This window comes from Spodoptera frugiperda, chromosome 26 (assembly GCF_023101765.2).
Source record: "Spodoptera frugiperda isolate SF20-4 chromosome 26, AGI-APGP_CSIRO_Sfru_2.0, whole genome shotgun sequence".
NCBI classification, from domain to species: domain Eukaryota; kingdom Metazoa; phylum Arthropoda; class Insecta; order Lepidoptera; family Noctuidae; genus Spodoptera; species Spodoptera frugiperda.
This window is the reverse complement of record NC_064237.1, coordinates 8,568,270-8,580,800: the sequence shown is the minus strand read 5'-3', so window position 1 is coordinate 8,580,800 and position 12,531 is coordinate 8,568,270. Positions and strand designations below refer to the sequence as shown.

Genomic DNA, 12,531 nt, shown 5'->3' with positions numbered 1-12,531 from the left:
TTCAAATCTAAATAATGAATTGTATTTATTGATGTAATAACAATTATTTATTTTGTGATAAATATAAACAAACTTTACCATAATATCAGATATATATCAGAAACAAATTATATTAAGAATAATTATTATCGTAATTAGTCCTATAATAATATGCCGATTAAATTATACCATAGTAGATTTAATCAATTTCCTAACGTATTTTGCAGCGAATGTGATATAAATACCTATGTAGATAATAATTAATTGTTAGAAAATAATTTAATTATATCTTAGTAAATGCCTATAGGTAAATTAACAAAATGAAAGATGATTTATTATAAATATTTTATAAACAAATAAATAAATAAAAACTATTGTTAAACTAAACGTTTTCGTTTTATTTTTCGATCGTTCATGTTCACGCGAAGTGAGCGCCTGATATAATTGTTACAGCAATTAAATTCTTTTAGAAGTTTTCCTAGAGCTTTAATGAGAGCTAAGGGAATGTGAAATTGTTTTATTTTCTCAAAGTGTTTTCTCAGTCTTTGACGTAAAAAATATATTTTCCATCAAAATATAAAGAACGTGCAACATTTACTTGATGTGTAGATAATATTATAGAGTGTTTGCAGAATTCCCTTGATCTAAAAATATAGCTTTACAAAACCAAAATAATAATTATATTATTGTTAAAACATTATAGAAATTACCGGGAACCACACAATTTGTAAGTACAGATCATTAATATTCCTAAATTTTTACTTCCATAATTTTTAAGTCCTGATTGATAGAGTAAGACTTAAGAATGTTTTAACTGATAGCGTTGAGTTTCTCCAAGTGAGTGAGGTTACTGAACTACTGAAGGCCTAATTCCTTCCCTTCCAAATCTCCCCAATCCCCCAATCCTCATCTATAACTCGTACAATGCTCCTGTAAATCCTCATGTGTTGCGGTTGTCCATGGACGGCGTAGATTGTTTACCATCAGGTAATCTATTTGCTCATTTATCCCATAAAATAATACTAGCGTTTCTAATCAGACCCCTTATCCTTAACAGTCACGCTTCTAACTTCTAGATAACATAGTAGCAATGCCCTTACATTGATACTGAATAAACATCAAGTACCTTAGTACACTTAACTACAAGTTATCTAATCGCATATTTAAATTGTATATCATGTATTCCGTGCCGAGTACTCACTCTAGCCAAACTATGTGAGTCGAATAGTAAATAATCACATAGCCTTGTCAATAGTAAATTATTTAAATTCACTTTGCCTCCGTACTCTGATGAATGAATAAATTCATGCATTATATTATTATGTGTCTATTATTACATTGTACTTGCTTAATGTGGTGTACAATTTAATGTGAAATTGTAAGTGCTTGTACATATTAAGAGGTCAATGTGGCTATTATTTTGTCTAGCACTGTAGCTGGGTTACTGTGATGACACATTGATGATGGCTGCAGTTTCGGTCGGAGCATGGAGCTTATGACAAAACCACACAGCACGAATGAGGCGGCTCGACCGGACTGATACCACGGCCTCGCAGAATATCGACGTAAAACAACGCTTGCGTTGTGTTTCGTTGCGTGAGTGGCGTTAACAGAGGCCTAAGTACTTTCATTCTAATCTTCCCCAGTCAAGATTCTCCAACAACCATTAAATTACTAATCCTCAAAAGGCCAGCAACGCATTTGTAACGCCTCTGGTGTTTCAAGTGTCCATGGGCAGCGGCGATTGCTTACTATTGCAATTATTATTTTTATATACCATAAAATACCATACTTGGATAGTTGAATCCCGTCCCGTCTTAAATAAGTACCTATCACCACTGCACTGTAGTGTCAACAACTGTCAATTGTGTGCAATTGTCTCTGATGTAACAATACAATCGGTGCATCAGTTTTATTTGGTCAATTAAATGGTTGATAGAGACATAGAAATTTGCAGTTGACCGATATTTAGTATACTATCTATATGTAGATAAGTAGTAGACATCTACCTTTCAATAGTTTATTAGTTCGGCATGTTCGGCGAGAATAGGGTGTCGAATTTTTATCTCGACTTGTACAGAGAGCATCGAGATACAGGTCCGTTTTCCTGTTGCGTTTGTGCGCATGTAGCAATTCAATTCTATATGTGATGTTCAATCAAATATTTATATAGCAAGAGATTTAAAATTGTAAAACTATAAAACTTGACTATATTTTGTTTAATTGTATTTTATTTTTATTTCATATAATTTTGAATTCGGATTTAAATTTATTGATTTCAAAATTGTAATATGGGTGTATTAATGCCTGAAATGAACGAATGATTTTTTCCTTATGAACAGAACTCAGAGGGTCGGCTTCAGAGGGATATAAACACAAACACAAACACCTCTGTTACTGCACTTCACTTTATTATTATTATCACTTATTCCCACTAGGGGCGTTGCTTGTACTCGCCGGACATCAGATTGACGCCGAACCTAACCAATTTGAGGTAACGAAACCATAGCGCGATCTATCTCGATCTAAACTCCATCTATCGAGCCCCCTGAAAACTTTAAATTAAAGTCTACTTTAAAAATAAATACACCAACTACTATGTCAACAGGATGGTATGTGGATATTTCCGGTTAAGTATCAAATAGTTGGAAGGTTGTGGTCTAGTATGAATGATATTTTTATAGGTACCTAAAATAGGTAAGTGACTGACTGTATACATAATATAATATAAACATAGAGAATCTTGAACTTGGTTGGTTTCCATTATAGAGTATAGTTATTATACTTACATGTTTTTCAACAAACCCTAACATAGGCCTCGACTAGTTTCAAGCCATACTGGAGGCTCATATTCATGGCTAGACTACTGAGTAGAAGCACGACAATCGCAGCATCGTATGCATATGAGCTTCTAGCATAACTTGAAAATAGTCCAGTTCCTCGTCAAACAGTTACGTGAATAAACCTATGACATAATAATTAATTTAGTATGTCTCACGAAAGTTATAACAAAACCCTAACATACAAGAAAATCACTCATTTTAAACCATTATTAACTTCTTAACACGTCTCTTGACAACAATTAATACAAAGAATACGAATTAGGTACTTCAGTACACTATCGTACATCCGTGACGAAATTCACTTTGACCCGTTGCGACAATCGTAGATATGAATGGTCATGGAAGGCATTAATTATAAACACAAGCAAGCTGACATCATCTACGAGTAGTAAAACATTGAACGAATAAAATTACGAGGTTTCATAATACCTACAGGAACAGAATTTGGTTTGTGTTCTGAAAGGAAGAAAATATAGAAAATGAAAGGTATGTTTAGGCAATCTACAACTGCTAAGAAATTCTTTCTAAGGAAATTAAAATAAAATGTGTGAATGCTCTTTCAAGTTGAATTACTATCTACTGAAGCTAAGTATAGAATGGGAGATAGCTATATATTTGCCATCGCGGCCTCGTAGAAGCAACGCACTAATTTAAGCTCTTCAAGTGTTACAGGTGTCCATCACTCACACACACGTAGCATAATCGTGGGACATCACTGTTGAAATGAAAAGACAAGTATTATTGTATTAGCAACTTTTTAATCTTATTCCATTATTCAAAGTCCTTCCATAAAGTATGATTTATATTGTATAGAATTTATTATACTAAACCGGTTTTATATTTTATTACTACTGACACATACGTCTTGTTTTAGAAATGAACACGTTTAGTATCTAACCGCATAACTAAGTAATAGCTGACTTTATTGAATACAAAGTTCCTCCGTTCATGCTTCTTAGTCCCTTTACATGGTTTAGCTATATCCCCATTAAACTAGCTCCTTTTGGAAAATACAGTGTGACAATAAGAAGTTAATTTTTCACTATGTTTGATTGCGGTTTTTGTGGGTAAGGTAGATACACCTTATGTTTTTGAATCTATAGACTTAAAGCACATGTAAAACGTGATCATTAGAATATCTATTCTACTCTACCACTCCTTAATACTAATTTTATTACAATCTATTTAAATTTTTATTACAGGCTGAGTCACCATTCTGAAGTAGTTAGCATACTTAAAACCTATTTAGAAATATTTAAGTGATGACGTCTTTGACTGTCTAGTGTCTCGTGGTTCGAGTAGGTATTTGCAAACTCTACAAAAACTTTAAAATAAGTGAGTAAAGATTCTTATCATTTCTCATAAATTTTTATAATAACAGTTTGCAGTTGGACGTATATTTGCAAGACTCGTCTTCAATTACATTATGATTGGATGGGAATAGAATGCCCATGGCATTAAGCCCACCAATATACATATTTTTGTTCATGAAGCCTTAAATAAAAATAAATAAATAACTAATAAGATTTGGAAATCAAATTGTCAAAATTGGATGATAATTTTGATATTCACCCACCGATTTAATCAAAAATTGTATTGTGATTATCTGGATGATTGAAAAAGAGTAACCTATGGAATTTCTTGCTCGTTCTTCTTCATAGGAATCTACAATTTGAAACAACCAAATAGTTTCACTAGAGGACTGACCGACATCTGTCGGTCATTTTATTGTAACTTTCGTGAGACATACTAAATTTATTATTATGTTATCGGCTTACTCACGTATTGTTTTGACGAGGAACTCGACTAGTTTCAAGCCATGCTAGAGGCTCATATTCATGAGCAGCATTTCGCGACAATCGCCGCGTCGCGTCGTGTGTAATCTGTCGGTCAGTCTTTCAGACCGGTCAGGTCAGGACAGGTCAGACTTCTAGACATTTTTAATACTTTAATATTATTTGCTGTGTTATATACTAAAGTGCCTTCCTAGTCTATTTGAAATAAATAATGTTGACTTTGACTTTGATTATAATACTAAGTACTAAGTACCAACTTCTAACTCGGAGGTACAGAATTTAGTGACGTCGACAAAACACATTCATCAACATTTCATGTCACTTCACTTGGCGTAGGGACTGATAAAATATTGTTTGTGCGAGTCAATAAACTGCGAACCACGAGTACTCACATACCTCAATGTTTGCTGATAAATTATTCATAGACAGAGTGGTACTGCGGAAACTGTTTTTTGTAATGGTTCCAAAGTACATTAATGACTACCTTACTGTTCTATTAGTCAATTGATTATTTTGGCGACTGTCAAACACGATGCAAAAGGAATCACCCATTTTTTGAAAGAAGAAAATCATTTGTTGCCTATAAATATTAGGGACAAAAAAAAATGAGAGATTTAATAACTTTAAATATTATTTGTTTAGATAATTGTACACAAAAGTGCATAACTTACGACACTTCGTGACACACGTACATCCATCTAAACATCCATATAATACAACTTTGTGAGATACAAGCTCACAGATCTTCGTATACCTCAAAAACATCAAATGATTTTTTTAAACATTATCCTACACTATGATGTAGGTGGGTGCGTTTACAAACATACAAGTTTACATACACATGACACCCAGACCTGAAATCACAATTTGTTGATTACATAAAGAGTTGTTTCATGCGGGGAGCGAACCCCCACCACCGCACCAACTATGCAGTCAAATATTTCGCCCAACTTAGATAAGGCTATAAAATGCCAGACATTACTGACCAAAAACCGCCCCGTTCCTTCTTCTGCTTCGAGTCATAGCCTCAGTAACCCATAAGGAAAGTATGACAAAGGATTCTCTACTGCGATTTCAGAAGAGATTCTAGAGTCGTGCCTGTTGTTTATCTCATAGATACAATTTTGTCATAATGAGATTAATAAGTGATTATATGTAAAAAGTGGGTGTACTCACTTGACCTGTCTTCGGAGAAATAAGGCATAAACACGTCACATATCATGTTTATGCTATAAATACGATACGAAGACATAATCAAACCAAACTGCTAAGCAACCGAGACTATAAATAGGAACATGTGTCATGTCAATACTATGAATAGTGTAGATACCTATGTTTTTTTTTTGTCTCAAACCGACATGGTGTAAAAAAAAACAGTGGATCAGGGACATTTGGGCACTTTAAGTGGCTTGGTGGTTTCTTTGTGCCCATTTCAAGGTTAAGAGGCTTCGTAGGGATTTCCTTGTGTGATATATTTTATGATAAAAGCTACTTTGGCCGACCCGTTGTCACGTTTGTCTGAAATTCGTGAGTGTTACTACTCATTCAGAGCCCCATTAGACTAATGGTAGTGAAGAATGAATTTATAGGTACCAAATTATCATATAATGTGGGATCACCCCACATAGAGCAACAAGTTATTTATAAATATAACTTATGTTTAATACGTGATGACTGCACGGTTGACGCAGTAGCCGGATAACCGACTGCCACACAACGTGTAGCAGGTTCGATTCCCGCACGGAGCAACTCTTTGTGTAATCCATAATTTGTTGTTCCGGATCTGGGTGTCATGTGTATGTGAACTTGTATATTTATTTGCACACGCACCAATGTCAAAGTAGCGTGAGTTATAAGCGTGATGTTATATACCCTTCTTCCTCAATAAATACACTATCCAACGCAAATATAATTATTCAAATCGGATCAGCATATAGTTCCGAAGATTAGCGCGTTCAAACAGGCTCTTCAGTGTTATATATAAGTACAGATATAGATTAATTGACATCATTAACTACCCGTAGCAGCCCATAACCAGGGATCCCTTTACTTGCTTGCGCTACTGCCCTATTTTCATTAACTCGGAGCTCGTTTCTGACAAATGCGTAGTCCCTTCAGTGGAAAGAACAATACTTCCAATTAAACATAACATATTTATTAAGTCCAGAACCACCAAAATAAATACATTACATTATAAAAATTCTCAGAAGTACACGCGAAAATAAGAGCACTTTCATTTTACTTTATTATCTCCCAAATACGGCATACATAAATAGGCTAAAAGCCAGACAGATAATAACAAAATCTGTCTGTGTACTATACCACTACCATTGGACTCGACAAGAAATTGCGTATCAATCATTTATGTACAACAAGATCCGATAACAGTGATTGATTGGTCTACCAGTGTCGCTATCAAGTCGAAGCGTGAAGGTTGGCGTGAGAATAGGGCCAGTACATAATAATGTATGTTTTATACTCCATAATCAGATTTTAGATCAGATTTTATTACCTTACTTCTCAAAAGAGGTATATGTGCGAACTTGACTGACTATGATTTTTTACTGTAAATAAATTGATGGTAAGGCATCCAGGAGCTCAAATCCATTTATAAGCATGTTTATTTAAATAAAGACTGTTTGACATCTTTCAGCAAAAAATGATCGTGGCACATATTTTTAACGATAAATATTGGACAACCATAATCACTAAACATAATCTAAAATCGTAAACAAATAATAAAAAACATATGAACATACAAAAACATACCCGAGAACCCTTGAAATCTTTCATACGTTTATGAACAACAACCTTTATAGGTACTCGTAACAATACACATTTGCCTTTATATTCATTTCTAGTGCTAGACATAACCCAACCCTTTTCTTTTGTTCCCTTGGGTTTTATAGTATACCTAACCGCTTCGATTCGAAATAAAATCCAAAGAGTCGATAAAATTGGAACAGAAATAGCCACGTTCGTCCCCGTCCACGCTATAAGATAAGCTACTGTGACAAACGCAAGTTGATTGGACTCTTTTGTGGCAAACGATTTTTTGCGGTTGTAAAATGGAATAGGGTAAAAGGAGTTGTTGTTGGCCATTTGCTGCTTTTATCTGATGTCTGTTTTAGTATTATAGGATAGAAAACGCAACCTTGTTGTACAAGAAATTTTAAGTAAACTATATTTATTTTTAGGTGAGAAATAAATACGTATCTTTTAAAGTGTATATCATAGAAATGTGTGTTAGTTATTTTAGGTTGTATTTGTTTATTGAATTATTGTTGTTTGTATTGTTTTTTATTTCGAACTTATTAAACGTAAGTTATTAACTTCGATGCACTTTCATTGAATACCTACTTACTAATTTAATTCCTTTTTCTACTAGGTTGTTTTGTTACCACTTTAATTATTCAATATCAATTTTAAAACTACAATAAAAGCTTCTACTTCTTGCAGTCAATTACAGTAAAATCAGTTATTCCCAATCTCCTTTTCTTCAAAGTGATTGTTTATAATAGACTTGCAGTCACTTAATAAGAATACATTTTCTTGTTACTATCTTTGTTCGTTCGCATCCTATTTGCAGCCACAATTGGATTTGTGGCCGGTAATTGGAGACGTTCTCGTTTATTACATTGGATCCTAATATCGTTATTGATGCGCTGTACTGGGATCGCTACGCAAAGATAAGATGAACGTCGAGATATTGTTTATTTTTACTTTTTATAAGATAAATATTGGATATGTCTACTAAAAATATAACATTGTATATTTTATATACACGTTTTGTTGCATCTTTGTTTTATTTTATTTTTAACTCTAGTTATCAAATGTTTTTTTTTTGTTTTACACTGTTTATCAAATTTTCAGAATTACAGCATGTGGTAAAACCAGTTCTTGAAATGATATGAAAATAAATAAATAATATGATACGCAAAATTATAAGAAAAGTTTATTTTTTTTAACAATCATTGGAAATGCTTATTACACTGTAGGTACGTAGACTCACTTTTAGGAATTTAATAAATGAAAAATTTAACTAGAATTTTGTGACTTACTAAAATACACCAGTTCACAACGGTTGAACAGATTTGATAAAAGTGTAATTAGGAAAAGCGGAAAATGCAGCAGTCGATGGAAAATTACTCATTACCCATAATCATTACCAAAAAAAATTGTATTTATAGTCCATTAAAGTTCCATTTACCTTACTTTTTAAAACGTACGTAGGTAGTGTGGTTCTATAATCGTATGTGCACAGTTTTGAAGGTCACATTAAAAAGAGATTTATATTCAAGTTGAATGTTCATTCATATTGTATCTTTTATTTGTGTGGGTATTAGGTGTATTTGATTCATTGGCTGACAATTCTAATTCGAATAAACTGCTTGAAATAAGGTTAATGTCGATGCATGTTAACCTACATAGCGGCTTGAATAGGCTTACGATGCAGTTCATGATATGCGATGTGGAATCTCACTAATGTTATAAATGTGAAAGTTTGTTTGATTGGATGTTTGGATATTTTTTCGCTAATCACGGTGACGGATTTTGATGTAATTTTGTATACAGACCGGGTATGACTGACTTGGACGATAGACGCTAGCAGAAGCTAGCTAAAATTTAATGAAATTGTTAACAATTAAATACTTATATTAACAGATATAAAATTTATTTATTTATTTATTTATTTATCCTAACATTACATTTATCATTACAGGCACACCTAATGCGATAAATGCAGTATAAACTTAAAAAATAAAATAAACCAAAACCAAATATCTCTATGAACATAAAATAACTTAACATTAACTTTATCCTAATACTTACTTACTAACATTTACAAATTATAGGAACAAAATACAGAGGAAACAATAGATTTTTAGTTGCCCACTCCCCGATTCCCTAACAACACTTTAATTCCTAACCCCCAAAAGGCCAGCAACGCACTTGTAACGTTTCTGGTGTTTCGGGTGCCCATAAGCGGCAATAGCTTATCATTAGATGATCCATCTGCTCGTTATAACAAAATACAAGTAGGTATTTAAATTACATACACAGTTTAGGTACATAATACACATTGCCCTATTTATTTTAAACAATGAAGATAACTAAAATTTAAATATTCATGAGAAAATCATGACCTTCAAACATTTAGGTATCGTACTGAGCCCACATTTTTTGTACAAGTTCAGTGGAAGGTACCTACTTAGCTAAATGCTTGTTGGACCGGTTTTGTTAAACAATAAGGAAATTACATCAGCGTCAAAATTCGTTAGAATTTTTAAAGCACGTGTAATAGGTATATAGTGAAACTATAATAATTATTTAACAAAGAATATCACTATGTTTTCACACAAAAAAAAAAAATACGGAAAGAAAAAAGATTCTGAAAAATGATTTTTAACTTAAAAATCTGCATATTTTTGTACATTTCATATACGTATAAATGTTACTGTATATCAATGTGAATTAAAAAAAAATGCAACTATACCTTATTGCTATGAGACAAACTTGAGGCTTTTTACTCAACATGTCATAATAACACACAATTGATGAGAGCACTTGAAAGATAATATTTAACCAGTCATCATACATCCATTTCATAAAAATACTCCAAATAATAACGTAACAAAAGATACATTACAACAAAGGTGTTCTTCAAAAGATAAAGATAAAGATTTCAAGTGTAGGTCTGTATCAATATGAAAAATATCGAACTATTTTGTCACAAAGTAGAGCATACTTCTGTATGTTCTTAGTAGGTACCTATAAATAAGGTATGAGTCAATTTATGACCATTCAGGCCTAAAGTTAATATAAAGCTAAGAATAATTTATTCAAAACTAGATTTATATCTTAAGAATAAAAATTTTAAATAAAAAAATTAATCGTTACACGTGTTGCTAAACATAGAACTCGAAAACGGCTGAAGCAATCCTGATATAATCTTTTTTGAATTCGTTAGTCAAAATGTTTAAAAAAGAGATAATAAAAATCAAAATCTGATTCTAAAAAAATCTTTTTTAAGAATTCCCATCAGATTATTATAATCCAATTACATTAAAGAAAAACTTTATTGCTTCGCGTTTGCGTGGTGACACGGCTTTATTAGGAAACCAGACGAGTTTGGTTACCACTTTATCTCGTGTACATGTCAAGTCCACGACATAAATATTTATTATCTATTACGATTACAACAAATATACTATACTATACAGTACGTTAAAATAAACACGATTTCGGGAAGGCGATAACTTGATAACTTATATTTTGTACCCTTTAAAGTAACAGCAATCATGTAGAACATTCTACATTAACTCTTTCTGAATTGTTTGTCTGTAAAAAGTGTAGTATTATTTTAATATTGTCTTAGGAAAATATATACATAACAAAGAACAATATGATTAAAAAACACAGGAAAGTATTAACGAACAAAATCAACGTACGTAAGCATCAGTACTTATTAATGAATACCATCATATACCTATCTATGTACAGGAAAACTTAACATTAACACATGTGCCAACCACTATCAAATAGGTATTAAACGCTTACATACATCGCACACTAATGATGTAATTACAAACGTATCAGTAAATATCGTAACGGATTCGCGATTCAAACAGCGTGGGTCTGATGGGTATATCGTTCAACAAAACGCTGACCCAACAGGTATCGCCAGTGTATAAAATTGTTTATTCCATTCAAGGCCAACCACCTCGTGTTGGTTGCGAGACCTGCGAGTCTGAACAGTTGACAATATTCGCTATGCGCCGGCGCCGACCGCGCGGCCCGTAGGCTTTAATCTTGCGCACAATTGATAAATACTCGCACAATATATTTATATGATAAACATCGCTAATTTGTGTCACTGTACTTCAGTTTGCTGTGCAGTTCGCGTGTGTTGTGTGTTTATTGTAAACATTACGAGATTATAAAGTGTTCTTTTTATTTTTTATAATTGTTAATGTGTTGTTAGTGTGTTTTATTCTGGATTTTTGATCGATATTTGTGTAAGTTTATTTTATTAACCTTGTTTTACTTCACATATTTTATTTTAGTTTTTTTTTATTATTTTATTGGAGTTACGAATTAATATAGAGCTGTTATTACCATTTATAGTTTATAAGTATAGTGTGCTCCTAACTTTAAATATTTATATACAAGATCATAAAATAAATTATACAAGACCATTATAAAGATACTTATATAGAGTTAAAGCGTGTGTGCTTTTGACATATTCGTGTGACTACAAGTACGTTGAGTATTATGTACTTACATGTAAGTTGAACGGAAATTAATTTTGCTAAGATTCTAAAACAGCATATTGTGTGTCGTATCCTCGTGTCTGTGGCAGAACTCTACATAATGAACTTTGTAAAATACATTAGGTATTGTTATTAATTATTATATTGTATTAGTGAAAACATAGTGTCGAATTATTAATCTATACATCGCGCTTATGTTTCATTTTTGCATGATTAAAATAAATATGTAACTTACAAAGTGTTTAAAAATCAAAATATTTTTTTTTATTACAGTATACTCTATATTTATTTGTAACCTGTATTTTGCTAATAAATAAGTTGATTTGATTTATTGATGAGGTAAAAATCAAGTTTTACATTACCAATATCATAATACATTTCTGTTAATTTATAGTTTTATCCTGAATTGTTTAACAAATAAAATATAACCTCAACAAAAATCAGGTCACTTAACAACTACCAACATATACAACGTGTAACAAAATACCCATATACATCAAGAAGCGCTGATGAATACAGGTTGAATAGAGTCTCTACACGAAGTTTCAGCTGAAAATACGATTAAAAAAAAATTGTACCAAGTACTTGGTATCCCGTGTTTCTTCATTTTAAATCATACAAACATGTCACAACACTACA

At 32.2% G+C, this 12,531-nt stretch overlaps 1 protein-coding gene and 1 long non-coding RNA gene across 2 annotated transcripts in view; one reads left to right on the top strand and one right to left on the bottom strand.

The window, feature by feature from the left end:
- LOC126912527 (uncharacterized) overlaps positions 1-12,531 on the bottom strand; it is a 109,912-nt gene that overhangs the window by 36,318 nt on the left and 61,063 nt on the right. The window lies entirely within an intron of this gene.
- Positions 11,375-12,531, top strand: part of LOC118264290 (putative inorganic phosphate cotransporter) — a 51,177-nt gene continuing 50,020 nt past the window's right edge. The window contains exon 1 of the mRNA XM_050704988.1: positions 11,375-11,637. The gene's annotated coding sequence lies outside the window, so the exon portion shown is untranslated. The remainder of the gene's footprint in view (positions 11,638-12,531) is intronic.